Source organism: Fundulus heteroclitus, unplaced genomic scaffold (genome assembly GCF_011125445.2).
Source record: "Fundulus heteroclitus isolate FHET01 unplaced genomic scaffold, MU-UCD_Fhet_4.1 scaffold_72, whole genome shotgun sequence".
Taxonomy (NCBI): domain Eukaryota; kingdom Metazoa; phylum Chordata; class Actinopteri; order Cyprinodontiformes; family Fundulidae; genus Fundulus; species Fundulus heteroclitus.
This window is the reverse complement of record NW_023397165.1, coordinates 931825-950329: the sequence shown is the minus strand read 5'-3', so window position 1 is coordinate 950329 and position 18505 is coordinate 931825. Positions and strand designations below refer to the sequence as shown.

The 18505-nt window shown below is 38.1% G+C and overlaps 1 long non-coding RNA gene across 2 annotated transcripts in view; it reads left to right on the top strand.

Annotated features, from left to right (window-relative positions):
* LOC118561804 overlaps positions 1 to 17907 on the top strand; it is an 82615-nt gene extending 64708 nt beyond the window's left edge. For both annotated transcript variants that reach the window (XR_004930277.1, XR_004930276.1), the window contains 3 exons: positions 13940 to 14003; positions 17576 to 17674; positions 17790 to 17907. This is a non-coding gene — a long non-coding RNA (uncharacterized LOC118561804). The remainder of the gene's footprint in view (positions 1 to 13939; positions 14004 to 17575; positions 17675 to 17789) is intronic.
* Positions 17908 to 18505: the final 598 nt, after the last annotated feature.

Below are 18505 nucleotides of genomic sequence, written 5' to 3'. Positions count from 1 at the left end.
CATAAAGTAGGTGAACTTCAGTATCAAATTTGTCTTTGTGTGTTTTATAAGAAAAAGGGAATTTACATGACAAAGGTTAGCATGTACAACTGGTTTGAGCACATAACCAGAGCTCTCAACTCTCACCCATTGACCGTGTGACACAAGCATTTCACTGACTTCACACGCTCACGGCATTTCTCACCCATAAAAATAACAATGGGCCATTTGGGCTTCAAATGATCCGTTCACAACACCGTCCATCCAGAATTCAGTCTAAACCCCGCCTTCTGTGGCCTGGCCATCACTAATTCCTGCTGCAGTTTATGTTAACAGAGGAGCAGGAAGAGCGATCAGTTATAAATAATATTCGTCTTAACCAGTGGTGAAAGTAAGCCGGTATGATGTGATACTGTGCACGCAGGAGGCAAGGAGGGAGAGCGGTTGCCAGATAAAGCCTTCATTCAGAACCAGTCATGGCTGCACGCTGGATCAGAAGATAGATCCATTAACCAGATGCAGTCTAAAACTCCCCTTAGTCTGTTTATAAGTTTTTTTTTTTTTAATTCTGCATTTTTAAACTACATGCGCTGTGTTTCTGTGCCTCAACGCTCTCACTGATCCTCTCGCCTCCCTTCCCTCGGAGATTCCCAATTTAAGACTATTAGTGGGCTAAAAGTGAAACAAAGTCATCATTCCGTCCTCTCCGACCACAAACAAAACGCGCTCAAAGAACAACTTCAAACTCAGCCTTCAGCTTGCGTAATTACGCGCCAGAGCACCCTGCGCCATAGAGGAGATTTGTCTGGTCAGCGCGGAGACTGAGATGAGAAACCTGTTGCTGTAAAAGGTGATGATGATGGTTATAAAATGTAACAGGCTAGAAGTGCATGGAGCTGAAAAGAGGGGAACATCAGCAGCTGGATTATGCATAAAGACACAGCGTGAACCCCATATAGACTTGATGAACCTCACGGTCAATAACTGAAAACTTTTACTTTATTCAGTATTATTTGACCAGTATTATTTGAACAATTGTGTTTTTTCTGTTTTAACCCACTAACTGAGCAACAACGTGTTAACACTTCTCTTTCACTTTTTAACAAAAGTAATACAGGTCTACTTTCATGTCTGGTTGGATAAAAATGAGAGAAAATTAGGCTCTTCCAGGGTCCAGTCAGCTCCGCCCCAAGCCTCGCCCCAGCACTGCCCCCAAAAATTAGCATAACCTCACTCTTAACTTTTGATAAAAGTTGAGAGGTCTGCACATAACATGGACCCATCATGACTAAATTGTAGGGAAAGAAACTTTCTGTTGTCTCTTTAGTAACTTTAATAAACATCTTTAGATACTATATGTATGATTTATTGTACTCTGATTAGAAAGAGATGCAAAATGGGGAATTGCAAGCATGCGGAGCATTGCGTGATGCAGCTTGAAGTACCGTAATGTACTTCAAGCTAGTAATAGCTTGCGTTAGCTTATTTTAACTGGAAGGTTTTCCCCCAGATAGGAACTTTATTGACCATTTTATGTTGCTCTCAAACATTGAGGCATTTAAAATAAACAAACAACGCTTAACCTGTCGGGGGGTTTGGGGGGGGGGGTGTAAAGCCTGGTGGCCCACTAGGCTTATATCATGGTGGGGGAAACCCTGCAAAGGGAAATTAAATGTTGTAACTCATATTATGCAGGTTTCTTCACAGAACCTTTGTATATGCTGTTTGCAGTGGGCAGAAAGGAGGTGACTATTACAGCGGCTCCAAAAAAGCCTCTGGCTGGAAACAATCTGTTGTTTTAAGATAAGGAGGATACTCAAGATTGTCCATAACATTCATTTTATGAATAATTCTGCTTTGCACAATATACTCCAGAGGTTCCAGAGCAGTCCCCAGAACAAAGCCAGTCGTCTTTACCGGCTAGTTGGGCATTTTTAAGTCTCTGGCTCTAATGCTGCTACACCAACAGATGATGGCAGAAGAATTTTAGTTCTCCACAACAGACTGGCAAACATTTATGGACTAAAGCTGCTTTATGTACATGTTGAGTCTTGCTTGAGTGAACCTTCTTGAACATAGTCCAATCCAGATATCTGAACTCATAACCACCTGTGGGGTAGTTTTGTATTTTATCAATTTTATCAGAGTTTCTCGAAACACTTAAAAAGTAACCTACTACTTTTTGTTTCTCTAGGGCAGGGGTCTTCAACCCGGGTCTTCAGGACAGACAGCCCCCGTCTTTGGCTACGTTCACACTGCAGGGAAATGCGATCCAAATCCGATCTTTGTGCCTATATGTGACCCATATCTCTTTTTCATGGCAATGTGAACGGCCCAGTTCCGATTTTCCGACCAGAGATGCCAGCTGGTATCCGTGGCTTTGTTTTTAAATATTTCTATTTTTTTTTAAATCAAAACTTTATTGAACACTTAAATTAAATTGAGCAATTCTGCAGTGTGAACGTAGCCTTTTTATGATATGTCTCTGCTCCACTACACCTGAAACAAATGTTTCCAGTGTCCTTTGTAACAAAGGACACTGGATCCTGAGGACCAGGGTTGAAGACCTTTGCTCCAGGGTATAAAAATGACTTGCCATCTAAAATATAAACTTTGTTGGACTTCAAACGGAACCAGATGAGACTAAAATTGAGTTGTTTTTTTTTTGTGAAAATAGGGATTATGTGGAAAAGCACCAGATTATTTTCATATGAAGTAACCAATATCACAAAGAACTGCTGGGATTGTCATAAATATTAGTTAATATTTCATGTATTAAGACTCTTTATGCCAGTAATATATTTGATTTTTAAATGCTGCATAAAAACGTTTCACAAGTGTGAATGTGTGGGCGGTGAGTAGTTACAATGCCAAAACAGATTTGTCAGAAACCTTTTCGATAAAAAACTGTTGTGAAGAAGGACATAGTTAAATTATTTTCAATTTCAGTGGATGGATAGACTACTTGTTATCTGGGATTTATTTGTCAAAATGAACTTGAAGTAGAAGGCCATCAACACTGTAAAGGTATGTTTTTAGTCATTGCAACAATCCTCACAATTGCAACAATCCTCACAATTGCATATTAAAGGTTTTTGGAAAATCACGCAGAGCTACTGCTGCTTTTAGCCCAACAAGGTTCATGTTTTCCTTTGAAGTCATGCTGGTTGAGCCTGCCGCTTGTATCAGTTTGTTAGAGCAGGTGGGATTCTTCAGTCCTCTCTAGCTGCTTGAACACAATAACCGTTTATATTTTGCATCAGTCTTGTGGTTCTTGTGCTTTCCCATTTTTATTGTTTGAAAATTATCATCACAGATTCAGGATCCGCTGATTTGCCAAGTCAGCGGCCTCGTTGCAGTTTAGGTCTGCTCAGCTCATTAGTTTTTACCACTCTGAGGATGTACTTGCCTTTCCAGCTCACTTGACCACATATGACATCTTTCTACTGTGGGTAATGGAAATGTCATTGATAATCACTGCACAGAACCTCGTTCAAAAATCCAAACATGCCCTTTAAGTATGGTGGAGGTTCTGTGTGTTCCTGTGAACTTTGTTTAAGAACGTGACGTCACAAACTCATTGACACACCAGGAGGTTTTCTGTCTGTCGGAAAATGGGTCTTCATTGAGTCTTTCAGCGGGATAATGATCCAAATCATATGGCTGGATCAACAAAGAAATGGGTTTTTCAGACCCAAAATCAACTTTCTTCCAAGCTCGTCTCAGTTCACAGACAAAGCTTGTAACTAGAGGGGCTCATGTTACCCTGAGCTACCTCTATAGTTATGCTGCTATAGGTTTAGGCTGCTGGAGGACATCAGGGTCTATTTTTCTCACTCTACTGATTTCTACTGTTTTTTTGCATTGCTTGTTGTCATTTTAGCTTAACTTTTTGTTCTCTCTCTCTTTTTCTTCATAGAAGGTACACCTGGTCTGGCGTTCTGTTAGCTGTGACATCATCCAGAGAAGACAGATCACCTGCTATTATCATCTAATGTAGAACAGATTACTGGATCAATGTGTGCTTCTGTGCTTTTTTTGTCTGTCTTGTTGTGTCTCTGCTCTGTTTTCTGTAACCCCCAGTCGGTCGAAGCAGATGACCGTTCATACTGAGCCTGGTTCTGCTGGAGGTTTTTCCTTCCTGCTAATGGGTGTTTTTTCTTTCCACTGTCGCTTCATGCTTGCTCAGTATGAGGGATTGCTGCAAAGCGATGGACAATACAGACGACTCTCCCTGTAGCTCCACGCTTCTCCAGTAGTGAATGCTGCTTGTCGGGACTTTGAAGCAATCAACTGGTTCCCTTATATAGGACATTTTTGACCAATCTGTATAATCTGACTGATTCTGACTTTGTAAAGTGCCTCGGGATGACATGTTTCATGAATTGGTGCTATATAAATAAAATTGAATTGAATTTCTTCCAAGCTCATCTCAGCTCACAAACCTAAATCATATAAAGGTCCTGTGGCCTGAGCTAATAATGGGAAGCAAGCTTAAGGGGAGACCCCAGACTCTCGATGATTGAGACAGATTGTATCCCTGTCTCTGTATGGTTCAGTTGTGAGAAATGTTGAAATCCATCCGTCATCCTCCACTTATCCAGGGTTGGGTCGCGGGGGTAGCAGCTTCAGTAGGGAGGCCCAGACTTCCCTCTCCCCAGCCACTTGGGCCAGCTCCTCCGGGGGAACCCCAAGATGTTCCCAGGCCAGCAGAGAAACATAGTCCCTCCAGCGTGTCCTGGGTCTTCCTCTGGGTCTCCTGTTCCCTGTCCGATTTTGTTTTTTAATTATTTTTTTTAATTTATTTTTTTTTAAATACGGTGCCAATAATTACCAACAATGATTTGGTTAAAAAATGGTTATTTCTTAAAATAAACAGCATTTTTTACATTATAACGTAATAAAATTAAATGAAAGACTTTTCAAAATCGTCCAGTATGAGATTAAGCTGTTGCTATTAAAGATACATTTATTTTAAGGGTTTTCACACATCTTCTCTAGCTGTGGCCATGAGCATGACTGCCATTACACTGTATTTAATTCCAGGTGCTTTGTTCTTTTGTCAGATCCTTGTCTCTTATTCATCAGGACTTTGTCCAGAATTTTGCCATCATTAGTTGCCCTTAACTTTGCTCCCTGAGATCAGGGGTCTGCAACCTTTACAATCCAAAGTGCCACATTTGCTCATCGCTGCCACTGAATATTTTCTTTTTCTAGAGCCAAAAGTAAAAAAAAAAAAAAAGGGGTGGGGAAGGTATGTTAAATGTTTTTTTTTTTTTTTTTTTCTCTTCTCTTTAAGCTAAGGAAATACAACCGCAACGTGTCCATTTTCAGCTTTTGGAACAAAATGAGTAATCTAACCTTTTACAAAGAGGGGGCTCTTTATTTTGTTGAATAAGGTCAGTAAACCCTTTCAATATGAAAAGTTAGATTGCCCACATAAAATCATACAGAAGAACTGCTACAACCATCGTTATTGTATTTACAATTAAAAACAATTCTTAATTGGTTTTGTAAAAGCACAGTGGAGGGTCCGAAGAACCTCATGTGGCACTGGAGCCACAGGTTGCGGCTCCCTGGCTTAGATTAACTTTATTTGCTAGATATTCTCCAGTTATGCATTTTTGTAGTTGAGTTTCTCATCTACCTGCTCCCTTCCTGTACTGTTGCATTATTAATCTGCATTCATGATCTTGAGTTATTTGGACAAAACGTGGGAAAATGGATCCTTGTTCTTCTTTCTAGCTGCTATGCAACTAATTGTCTGAGTTTTTCACCAGTGACGGGTAATGACAGATTTCCATAAGTCAACAAAATGTCAACATTTTAAATAATTAATTAGATTTTTCAGTCAGACAAAAAATTAAATTATTCGCCTCATCAAAAGAGCTTAGTCCTTGCTAGAACACAAATGGACAAGTATTTGGTGTACTGGCACTAAAAGCCCTTGTAAACTGTTCCGTATTGTGCCAAACCATCTGAAGATGTGCTGTTAGGACAGGACAAAAAGAATTGTGAATATAAAAAAGTAATTTAGGTATATTTGTTTCCTTTTCATCCAGTTGTCAACAGAGAAGGTGATTAGTAATCAGCAATTTCCTTCTATAATGTCAGGATAATTCAGGTCACAGCAGAGTTATTATTTTTATAGATGCAAACAGAGATCTAACAGCCTTAGACTGTCAGAATAATTAAAAACAAAATGTGTTTAAAAGACCCATTGCCACTTGCTCTAATGAATTAGTCTGATGCAAACAGTACATATCTAAATAAAATGCGGTGAATGCTCTTCAGTCTAGCCGATAACTTGATGCAAAAATTCCCATTGCCTTAATGATCCTCTGAAAGCTCATTTGATTCTCGAAGTTGAAGGAGGGAGAAATTAAATGAATAATGTATTGTAATAAATGAAAAGAAGTAGACCTTCATTTTATTTTATTGCTAACCCTTTAGAGAATTGAAAGACACTTGATTAAGCTATGATAGGCACATCCATCTAAATCATACATGTGGTTTAATGGCTGAGTAGCATTATTTATGCGCAATAAGGAGTTTTTGCATTTCCCAGAGTTGCTTTTTAGAGTTGGAAATCAAATGCTTATGGCCTTATCGGCTATTTAGTGAGAATTATTAAAGTTTAATCATCAGTGCTGCAAAGAGTTTTTCATCTGACACAAAAGAAATAGTCAAGTAAAAAAAAAACATTTAACTTTTTTACCTTTCACTCTATTATATAATGTCATAGATAATGTTGCCATTCACATATTCAGATATTAGTTAAACTATAGTAACCAAAAACACACACGAAACAGGAATCCACTGAAACATGAGGTTGCCAAGGAACCAAAATGGTCTCAAGCCCAACAGCTTGACTAATTTCTGTTTTTTTAATGAATGAAAAGCACGAATGAAAAGCACTTCTCATTGTTTTTAAAGATATTTTACTTCATGGTTATACAGTGCTTTGCAAAACTATAAATACAACCACAAACTTCATTATTTTATAATACAGACACAAAGTGTACTTAAGCAGGAGAAAAGGGATACCTAGGTCTTTGTTCCCTTTATTCTGATATACCTTCATAAATTCCAGCTTTAGCCAAATGCCTTCAAAAGTCACAAATAGTCACAGTAAATAGCCTGTGTGTAATTTAATTTAGTGTAAATTAGGGATTCACTGATGTAACCCTTTTTCAAGCTGAGTAAATGTATCTGCATTTGAGTATTTGGTGATACAGGGTACTTGATAAATTTATTTGAAAATATTTTATTTTCAGTCACATTTTACTCAGGCCTAGTTGACAGTGAATTTTCAGAGTTGCAAATACAAAATCACCATTAAAATCACCAAATAATGCCGGACTGCGCCTGGCCCCTCTGCAATGCCTCGCTGTTGAAAGGATGCCACATCTGAAATAAACTATTCTCCTAATATCAGCTGTTTGGGGTGATATTCACCAGACAATACTTAACAGACCGAGAGTTTCTTTGAGTACAGTATTTTATTTTGTTAATTTCCTGTGAGTGTCTCCCATTATATTTTGCTACTTGTTGTTGTTTTGCTTCACGACCCATTTGTTTAATCTTTTTTTTTTTTGTCTGTTTTCTCTGATGTTTCTAGTCACCCCATCTTTCGATACTCCATGTTTTACTGGTTAGGGATTTATTTTATTATTCTCACCCCCAGTTTTCCTTTCAGTCAGTTGCTGTGCCTGAAAAGAAAGAGCAACTGACAATCCCCACCTGTTTTCATTCTAGTAATCAACCTGGCCAGCAATTCTTCTGGATTTGTCTGTTCTTCCAGGATTTGTGCCTTTTTTGTTATGCTTTCACAGATGGATTTCCCCATGTTGCCGTTGATCTGTAAGTTAACATAAACCTGACCTTCATCATCTATCCTGCCTTATACCCACTGGCATGTTGATGTGCAACGCTGGCGAAAATACTTGAAACTGTAATTTTAACTAAAGACGGCACTAAGAAGTTGGAAAAACTTTATTGGGCATGATCTGCAGCTAAATATGTCTAGATCGGCAGCCTTTGTGAATGTAAGGAATGTATAAATAGAAATGCATTTATGAGTCCAATTTCATACTACACAGCAGTGACATAGTGGAAACTAATATATTAGGTATTTATAGAACAGAAAATACCTTCTTATTTGTGTGAATAGTTTTCCTGGTTATGCAAATCAGAATTTCCAAACCACTGCAGCAGCTTGATTGTAGTACCTACAAGAGAGCTAAATATTATGCTATTGTGAATTTCTTTTTAAGTTTGAGACAATCAAGGCAATAAATGATAAGTTTACCAAAATGTGTAGTATTTATATTTGTTCTTATCTTGGTCAAGATGAGGGCTGATATTTGGTATAAGTCAGCTTTGAATGACTTATTTCTGGAAAACAATGTGATCTTGGTCAAAAATAACTACAGAATAGCACACCTTGATTTTTTTTTTTTTTTTTTTTTTTTGCTGAATACTCAGTAGCATTTGCTTATTTAATCAACAAATGTCTCTACAATGACAAATGCATGTTCTTGCCATTTCTGTAATTCTAAACCTGTCGTTCTTTAGAGGTAAACTCAGTTATTAGGATTTTCTTTCTGTTCTAAACTGAAAGAAACACGTTAAACACTTGAAATACAACTCTCAGCCTGTGGGTTAATCAATTTACACCGATCATGCACAGTAAATTATGTCTGACCTTTTGGCTGATTACAGGAGTACAGATGGAGTACAAGCTGAAGGGGATAATGGGTTTTCCTTTTTAGAGTTCAGAAAAAAACTCATTTTGTTGCATTTATAAGACATCTAGTTTGCTACTTTCATTCTCAATTACATCAACAAAAGGCAACGTTTTTTTTTTCCCCTTGTATACAAATGCCTTGTATGAGTGACACTAAATGTTAACGTATTGATTTGAATGTTCATCTCAAGATTACCCTACAGCATTTTCACTAAGAATACCTAAACAAATATCCAATATAGGGAGAAACAATATTGTGATTCTTTCACTGGATAAACAGAAAAAATAGCTTACTTCTATCTTATAAATCACCTTAATTGTTCCAATGAGATTTAACTCCGGTCAGATGTATAATGCATGCTGTGAAGAGTTGCTGTTTGCATGTTGCTGATGACAGCAGTCAAAGCCTGGGGACACAAAACGATCATAATACACAGCCGGCTCCCCAGGGAGTAAGGGTGTCATTGTATAAATATAGAATAGCAGAACGTAGGAAAGAAAACAGAGCTCACAACAAGGTGCAAAGTTACAAGAAGCCTAAAGAATAAAAATGCTAGATTAGGCTCAATCAATACGTGTCAAAGTCACCCCAGTTGTGAACTTTTTTTGTGTTGTGAAACAGAAGCTCAACCTGCACCAGAAGGACAGGAAGGGGGAAAAAAAACAAGTGAGATAAAAAAAACAAAAGAAATCTGAGAAGCATGAAATATCATCTGTAAAACAGGTGGAGGCAGTGTGATGGCACGGACATGCATGGCTGCCAATAGATTTGGGTCACTAGTGTTTATTGACAACATGACAGAAGCAGCCGGATGAATTCTGAAGTGTTTAGGGAAATGCTGTCCGGTCTGATTCCAAGAAATTTTCAGGGAACATGCTGAAAAAGCAACCAGGGAATATCTGAAGATAAAGAGAAAATCCTCCAAAATTAGTGCCACAGTTCCTAAATCTACCCTCTCGTCCAACCACTATAAAATATATATACTCCAACTGTTAATTGGAACAATAAAATATGACCACAGTATCAACATTTATAATTACATGAAGGTTCCAATATAATGAACCTTTTCTGCGTGCTTATATAGTCATGTTAAAGATAAAGTACAAGTCAGCTCCATGCTTGGCCTGCACAGCAGATTCTATATAATAGCCTTAAGTCATTCAGCTCTTTAAGAGCAACTCTAAATAACCAAATGTATTCAGACTGCATTTGAATGTTTTTCATTGATCAGGACTGCAAAGTGATCCTTGTGTGTCCTGCATGTCATGTTTTTTTGGCACCGCTTTTCTCTGCTGTTAGCAGAAGCTGCATAAACATACTTGACAAAATAACCCAGATTTTCAAATGAAAGTGTCCGTTCCATTGCTCCAATCTGCAAGTCAGAAGTAAAGGCAGTTTTAGTGATGTTTGGATTGGCAAAACACATTTGATATAAAACACCCTCCACAATCATTGGCCTAAAAGCCTTAAATTATACGACGGAAACAGACTTGATGAGATGACAATGTTTGTTAGTTTTTGCTGCTGTCCTCTGAAGCCGTTTTTCAAATGACAGTTCTTTCATGTGGCCCAGAGATGGTGACTTGAAACTCAGATACTGGCTAGAGTGGCATTTAAGTCACTAAAACAAAACTTTAGCCTTGACTCATGCACTACAGATTCAAGCATAGAAATGCCTTTTTTTGTCCCACAAATGGGGAAATTTGAGCTTGATTGACAAAAAACGCATAGAGAGAACACACCAGAATTGCACACTAGATAAAGTAATATGAATAAAGGGTAATTTAAAGTTAAGATATCTCTCGTACAGAACTTTTTTTAATATTAAAAGGCTGCGTGTGGCTTCAAAATAAAATAAAAATGGTCAAACATGCCCCACACCCCTTTCCCCCTTCATCGACACCTTCTCGGTTCACAAATCCATTATGATGGCTGGTGAAAGTGTTTGTGTTGCAGGATGTCGGACAGGCGAGGCCAAGCTGACCAAACTCCCTAACCTGACAGTAAGTGGCTTGCTCTCCCAGGCAGCGACAGCAAAATCATGTTACTAGCAGCGGTTTAGCTTCAGTTAGTCAACCTGATTTGTTAGTTACAAACAAACCTTCCTTACATTTGACACAATTTAGAAATTAAATAAACTTGCGGGTAATACAGGGTTGTGGTCGCAATCTTCCAAGTCTCACCTTTTTAATATAAACTGTAGATGTGTCTCTCTGGTGCATTTCTTGGTTGAAACAAGTTTGTTCTTTATTCAGTGAGGTCACTCACAGTGGAGCCAAACATTTTACTCAAGAGTAGCAATACATCTTCAGAATATTTACCTAAGTAAAGGAAGTACAGTGCAGTAAAACAAAGACTCATGGATAGGTTCAGAAAGAACTGAGGGAAAGTCCGGTTGCCTCTGATTTTAGCCTGTTTGGTGTGGTGAAGGCTGTTTTTAAATACCCAATCCTAACTGTGCTGTGTGGACAGAGATTCATATTGTTTTTACAAACCATGGCAGAATTGGCCATTTTCAGAGAATATGAATGAGCGTACAAACACTTGTCTGCTGCTGCTCTTGTTTTGTCATTCTTGCGCATAGGCATTTCATTTTAATAGAAGACTTTTTATTTTTCCTGGCAAAAATGCTTGTTTCTGGAAATTTCTTGGGCCATCTAACATTGACTCCACCTTTGAGATCCTCCATCTCCACAGACCCTACTTGGTTTATCCGAGAGCGTTTTTTTGTTTCGACCGGCCTAGAAATGCCTGGAAGAAGGAACGCTTCCTGGGGGGTGGCTTTAGCCACTGTCCCCAACGCCCCATGACCACACATCTTGTTTGTAACATTGACACTTTACCATTTCTTGCAGATTTTTAAAAAATAAAATAAAATAAATCTCTATAAATAAATAAATAAAAGAAAAATACAAATGTTTGTATAGTTGTATATGCAAGATTCTTAGATATTTTTCAAGGATACAATTTGGAGGATCACACATCAGCTTAAAATAATAACAAAATAAATCATAGGTCCTCTCTGCATTAGATAGAGAGAGAGAGATCCAAAGTTTGCCTTCATGGAGCTATACAAAAAAAAAAGCAGCTTTATGAGATTTTTGGCTCAGCCAAAGCGGGAGTGACGAAAATACATAAATGGGCAAATAATTTTTGGCCGCAGTGAAATTATTTTTATCAGTTGGATTTTATATATTTGCGAGAGACCTTTGGTCAAAGGAGCAGACACTCCCCGGCAAAAGTCTTCAGAGACACGATTTAACAGCTTTTAATGTGTAAAATAAGAGACAGTCTCTGTACATTTGATATAGAACGTCTGCATATAGAAAGCTGAAGTGTTGTTCTTTTATTTTATTTTTTTGTTCATGGTTTGTAAATGGTAAAATTAGATTTTGGTTTGACCCACTCCGTTCATGGTGACCCTTAATATTAATGTGGTTGCCCTTAATTTTTTCTGGATTTACTTGAAGCAAAACCTTTTAATTTCTTCTCTCCCCTTGGCCAATCGCTAAAGGTGGGCAGAGCCAAGTGGTGCACGGCCAAACCGAGGCAGAACTGGAACTGAGGTTACTGATATTGAGATCAGGCGTTCATTTTTACCTCTCCAGCCAATGAATGAATGATTGACTTGGCTATGTCTGCTGGCTCAGTATCATCTTAAAGCGTCCTAGTAAGTCCCGCTTACGGCTTCTGAGCTGATGAGTGGACATTTTCCTGCCTTATTTTCTGCTTACTTGCTGCATTCATCTTGTCCCAAATTAGGGCAAGTTTCCTGTGTCTTTGGAGGTCACGCATCCCCAACACATCAACAACCCTCCCTCATGTTTCACAGCAGTAATGGTGTTACTTCATGAGCCTCATTGAGTCCTCTCCAAATGTGGTGTGTATGATTGTGGTCATAAAGTTCAATTATGGCTCATTATACCAAATAACCTTATTCAGAAGTTTGGGGGCTTGTTTCTCTGCTGTTTGGAGTACTGTAAGCCAGCTGTATGTGTCATTACTGTAATGTTGTTTTTTTTTTTTTTTTCTTCTTCTGGTGACTCAACCCTGTAAGCCATTTGTATTTACCCTCTTATCTCAAAACAACAATGACCCATTTGTCAGCTTAACTTATTTGTGTTTTTTTTTTTTTTTTTCCTCAGGTGGAGACTTTTTTTTTTTTAGGCTGTGTCTGATTTTTATTTATTTTTTTGTTCTACCTGAATGCAGCTTAGTTTAAACATAATCCCTCGTGTTTAACTTGTTAATTATTTGATACTTTTTAATAATCATTTTCAGTAATAATCATTTTTCCTTTTAGATATCTTGTCACTTTATGCACCCCAGTCTTTCTGCTAAGCTGCACTGATTTGCACTAGCTGCATTGCTTCTTACCTGGCTCGGGGATCATTCACCTGTAATTCCTGTCTTGCTGCACTTGTTCCTAACCTGAATCTCGCCAGATGGATTTCGTGCCGCTGAGCTCCACATGGCTCCACACAGCCACATCATTTGTGTAGCTCTGTAGAACTAAATCCATCTGGTGAGAGTCAGGTTAACTTGTCCCAGTCTCATTTTCAAACTGGTTTAAATATTTACTCATAAAATCGCTTAAGGTTCTAATTTCATGTTCTGTTCTCCTTTTTTCTTCTTCTGTGCACTAGATTTCTGAAAACCAGAGATTTAGATATTTTACTTGAGCAGCTAAATTAATTTCAAAAGTTGCAGCAAAAACTTGTCTGGGCCTAACCCCTTTTTTTTTTTTTTTTTTAAGCGCAAACAGTTTTAATAAAGAACTGACTTCACCCAACCAATAGCCAAAAGTGAAAGAGAATTTTTTGTTACCTTCATTCTCTGAAAACTTGTCAAAAATTGAAAACTCATTCTAATTTTCCCAGTATTGCAGATATGGACCATCCGGGGGTGGGGGAAAAATGAGTTTTGCTGTCCTTCATTTTCTAAGAACCAAAAACTAACTTCAAAAAAGTGCAGAAAGCGAAACTCAGTAGTTCATTTTCTCCCTTTATGAACTTGTTCTAATAATAGGACAGGCGGCTACACTGGTCACTGCCAATCAGTGCCTTTAGATCCAAGTCCTTTCTGTTAAGCCTTAAGTGTGTCATTGTTAACCGCGTTCTCTTTCATCGACAGATGGTCAACAAAACCAATTAACCTTTTTTCTTCCTCCTCAGTCTCTCATCTGCACCCCTGTTCTCTTCGCCTTTCAGGTCCGCCCATTGGGGAAGAAGTTGGTCCGTCCGGATCTTTTCATCAAGAACACACAACTGGAAGGTGAGCTTGAATTACAGAGGTGAGACAAGTTGCACGGTGTCCTTTAGAAGTAGTCGAATCCTTGAACGAGGTGGAGCCAACCAGCCATAAACAAGAACAAAATGCAGCAATTTTTTTTGTTATTGCATTCAGTGTAAGAGCAGTGAGTTAAAATTGTTAAAGATTTGCTTTCGTGTTTTTAAGCATAACACAAACTGAGTATGGAGAAACAGTTAATTCCCTCCGTAAATGTCCATGGCAGCACCAAAACATATTTGCCGTAATACTCTGTTGTAATATTTAATGTAGTATGTAGGCAAGCTATAAAAAAACGAAGATATCTGCAGTGACAGAATATCTGGCTGAGATTTTATAAATAAGCCAAATGAACAATAAAGGATAAAACACGACATGAAAGCAGTTTTCTTTTCCAATGTGCATTTTTGCAGTTGCAAAAATAATAAATTTGTGTTGCTCTCAGAAAGACTTGAGATATGCTTATGGTTATTTAGAGAGATGCACAATTGTTTTTGTGTCCATTGCTGAAGTGTTTTCTTTTTTTACTTTTTTGTTTGTTCGTTTTATAAGAAAATTATTTTATGTTAAGAACATAGAATGAGATTGCTGACAATGCAAAAAGTCAAGCATTTAGAGATGATCATGGTATAAAAGGAATGCACAAGTATTCATCATAATTTATCGTCTTCAGCAGAGAACATATTGGGACTTTAAACTGAGGCATAATTTTTACCCCAACGTTCTGTTCTCCTCAGTCAATACACTGTTTTATTTATAGTATCGATAGCCTACTGATGATAACTCAGTACAAATACAGTCACTAGAAAAAACTTATACATGCCCTGTAAACTTGGGACCGATTTTTCATTCCCTAGAATACATAAACTCATCATTTGAAAACAGTTTTTTTTTCAGGCCAGCTTTGGATGATATTAAATATTGCTTGCTCTGAAGTATTTAGGTGTGACTAAATGGGAACAAAAAAAACTTTTAAATGATGTATCCTAGCTTCACAGTACTGCAGTTGGGGGGGGGGGTGATTTGGGTAAGGTTATAAAACATCTCACTGAGCAATGTTCTGATATTTGAATTACTGCCGTTAGAAAAGAATGCAGAGCTGTGGCTTCGTTCAGCCTTGCAAGGATTTATTCTAAAATACAATTTTACAAGCCAACAGCGTCTGAGTGGGGGAAAGAAAAATCAGATGCATTGTTTGGGTCAGAGGATTTTATACAATTACAGACATTAGACCTCTAATTTTATTTTACATTTGGAACGTTTACCCAAGATTTTGATGTAAACAAGAACATATATTGTTTGTGCTCTGTCTGGGAAACTATTTCATTCTAATCAGATGAGTCAATTTTTCCAGGAATACTTAAAGAATACAGCTTTATCTTACAGAAACCACTCACTTCTGACATTAATTTCACAATAGAGGTTTATTATAACAGGAATGTTGCTAAATGCAATTAGATCACAATCTATCATTTGCCACTGTGCCCTATTGCAGCCGACCCAAGCTCACCAGAGACCACGTTTATTCGACACGTGCAATGTGGCAAGCGCCATTGATATCCTTGTTCAACAGCTTATTTCCCTCATCTGAAAATGGGAAGGGTATTTCCTAAACTGTAAATGTACCAAGAACTGCTGGGCCAATCTAAACCGACAGGGCAGAGAAGGAGCACATTATCACAAAAGCAGCCAAGAGGCCCAACTTTAGAGGAGCTGCAGAGCTCCACAGCTCAGATGGAAGAATCAATTGGCAGGAAAGCTATTAGATATGCACTCCAAAAATCTGGAATGGGTTAAGGTCTCAGGGTGCTGAGGACTTTTGGAAGGCACTACAGCAGATGGGTCTTTGGGGTTTTCTTTACAACAATTGTAATTTATGTAATAAAGGTGGAAACTTTGGAACAGATGGAAATAACTCTACAACCGCCACATCCTCACTGCCGACGGGATTAAACCCAATTGCCATCTGTTCAAACATTTTATTTATTCAGTCAGGCATCTATTTTCTGTCTTTGAGCCTTCATATCTGCAAGGTGATGAATCTTAATAACTTTGGGTATTTTTCTTTTCCTCAAGATAGACTTTTATGATTTTCATCTCAACGCGTCTGATTTTTCTTGTGAATATGTGAAGCAGCCACAGTCGGTTTGAGTTGTGCTCTTGTTAGCGTTGCGTGTTGACATTGTGTGCTGGCACCATGGAAACAATACCCATAGAAAGTCAATTAGGGGCTTTGTCACGTATGACACACGGGTTTGTTTGCACAGTGCAGGAAGTGCAAATAAAACCAAAATCTCATCCTTACGAGCTAGGAAATCTTTGCTGAAAGAGACTGCTTCAGTTTCAGAGGGGAATATTTTTGCCCATTCAGACTAATTTCGAAGTCTTGCCACAGATTCAGAGCTTGAATAAGGTTTGGACTTGAACTGGACCATTCAAACAGATTGCTCTGCTTTGGCATAAGTCATTTCATTGTACCTCTAGTATATATTTAGATATTGCTGGAAGTAGGGATAGGCTTGATCGTATCTCTTGTCGTCCTGAAACATTTCTGTTGAGAATTTTGACTTATTGGTACAATAAATTCCAATTAATGTTGTCTGGAAACCCCCCAAAAATGACAGGATTTTTAATATGACCGTTTCCCCCACAGCTGGCTCTATAAGAGCACCAAACTATCACAAATTCCTGACTAAAAACATTAGGAAAATGTAGTTACTTTGAGTTCAAAAACACAGTACTTTATGTAAATGATTCTTTTTGTTCACTTACGTTATCTAACAAACCTCTGAGGCCTTTGTAGGACAGTTGTTAATAAGGCAAGTTTAGAGAGCACATGTCTGCAATGTGTTATCTATGGATATCTGAGCAAAGTATACTTTTACATCAACTTTACAATTATGTACTCTTAAGATTGTGGTTGTACGATGACAATGTTAAGGGCAAAGGATGAAATGACTACATGGTCTTAAAGAGAAGTAAAGTAATATAACTGCATGTATTTCATGAAACCTTCATGTAAAGAAACGCATCCAGCTCAGAATGTGAGACATGTTGCAGGCGTGCACAAAAGCTCCCACTGAGGACTTTATCAACTGCAGGTATTTTTGAATAAAATGAGCAGTTTGTGCTCACATGGAGTGAGGACTTTTCTCAAGTAATGTTTATTCATGATTCAATTAATGCAAGTGGCTGAAAGGATAACTCTTTGCTTTATTGTCTCTGTGGTACATGCTTGTGCTGTTTTTAAAGGCCAATCATTTCAAAGTCAGACCTGCAATGTAGAGTTTCTTTTTACCAGAAAAAATAAAATTTGCATTATGTTGGCATGCTAGTGAGGAGCAATCTTTTTTTTTTTTTTTTTTTTTTTTCAAGATTTAATTAGTTATCCATCTGCAGAAACAGCTCTGCTTGGACATAATCCTGGAAGGTATGCATTACAATAACAATACCAATTTGACAGAATAATACAGAAACATCTAACAAGTGCAGCAGAGTAGAAACCTGAATTGGCTATCTTAGTGAAATCTCTCGTGATGCTTGTGTATTTGTTGCAGGGCAGTGAGAGCCGTCTTTTCCCCTTTTATTATTGTTCCTCACATCCTCTCTCTGTGCTGAGACGAAGGGACAGACCTGAGTGATGGCATCTGGCGCAGGTGGGTACTGTTTCCTTCTTCTGTTTTTTTTTTTTTTTTTTCTTTTTTGGCAGAGGAATAAAGTTAAGTTGAGAAGAGAGATGACAGCATCGGCTTAATGTGTTTTCCCTGTCAGGTGCACACCTACTCACAACACTGAGGCGGTTGGCAAACGCAGACACACTCACACCACCTGTGTCTCTGACACCCACATCCCAGAGTTTGCACGTGCTCATACGCATACAGAGCGGAAGGAAAAAAACGAGACGAGAGTATAGCATCCGTCAGCGGCTGATAAAATAACTTAACGGAGGACCAAGTGTCGCTGTCAAGTCACTGTAAAAACAGATAGGAGCCCCATAAATTCATATGGTATTTGTTGTTTGACTTAACCTTGAGCTCATTTTACCTTATTTCCCAGTTTAACAGCGGAGTATGATGAGTTTGATCCGTATCTCTTAAGTTAAAGATGAAAGACAGTTTTGGACTAGTACCTGAGTATAGTTATCCTGATCATCGCAACAGCAAACCGGCTTAAATCGGAGGCAACTGGCATTTAGACTCCCAGATAGGTGTTGAAATGGTTTCAGAAAAATTTAGCCAAAGTCCGGTTGCCTTGGATTTAGTTTGAGGTTACTCCAGTAATAAATAGACCTTCATAACCTAACATCAGATTTATCTGATATCTGTTTGCTTAGGTTCCAGATCAGACCATCAGATATAATGTTTCATTACCTGAGCTGGTATTGTAACAAGTCAGCTGGTGAGGTCATGACAAAAAGGGAGACGCACTGATTACAGCAGCAGATTATATTATTTTCATTAAGTTAAAACCTTTAGAAAAGATGATTA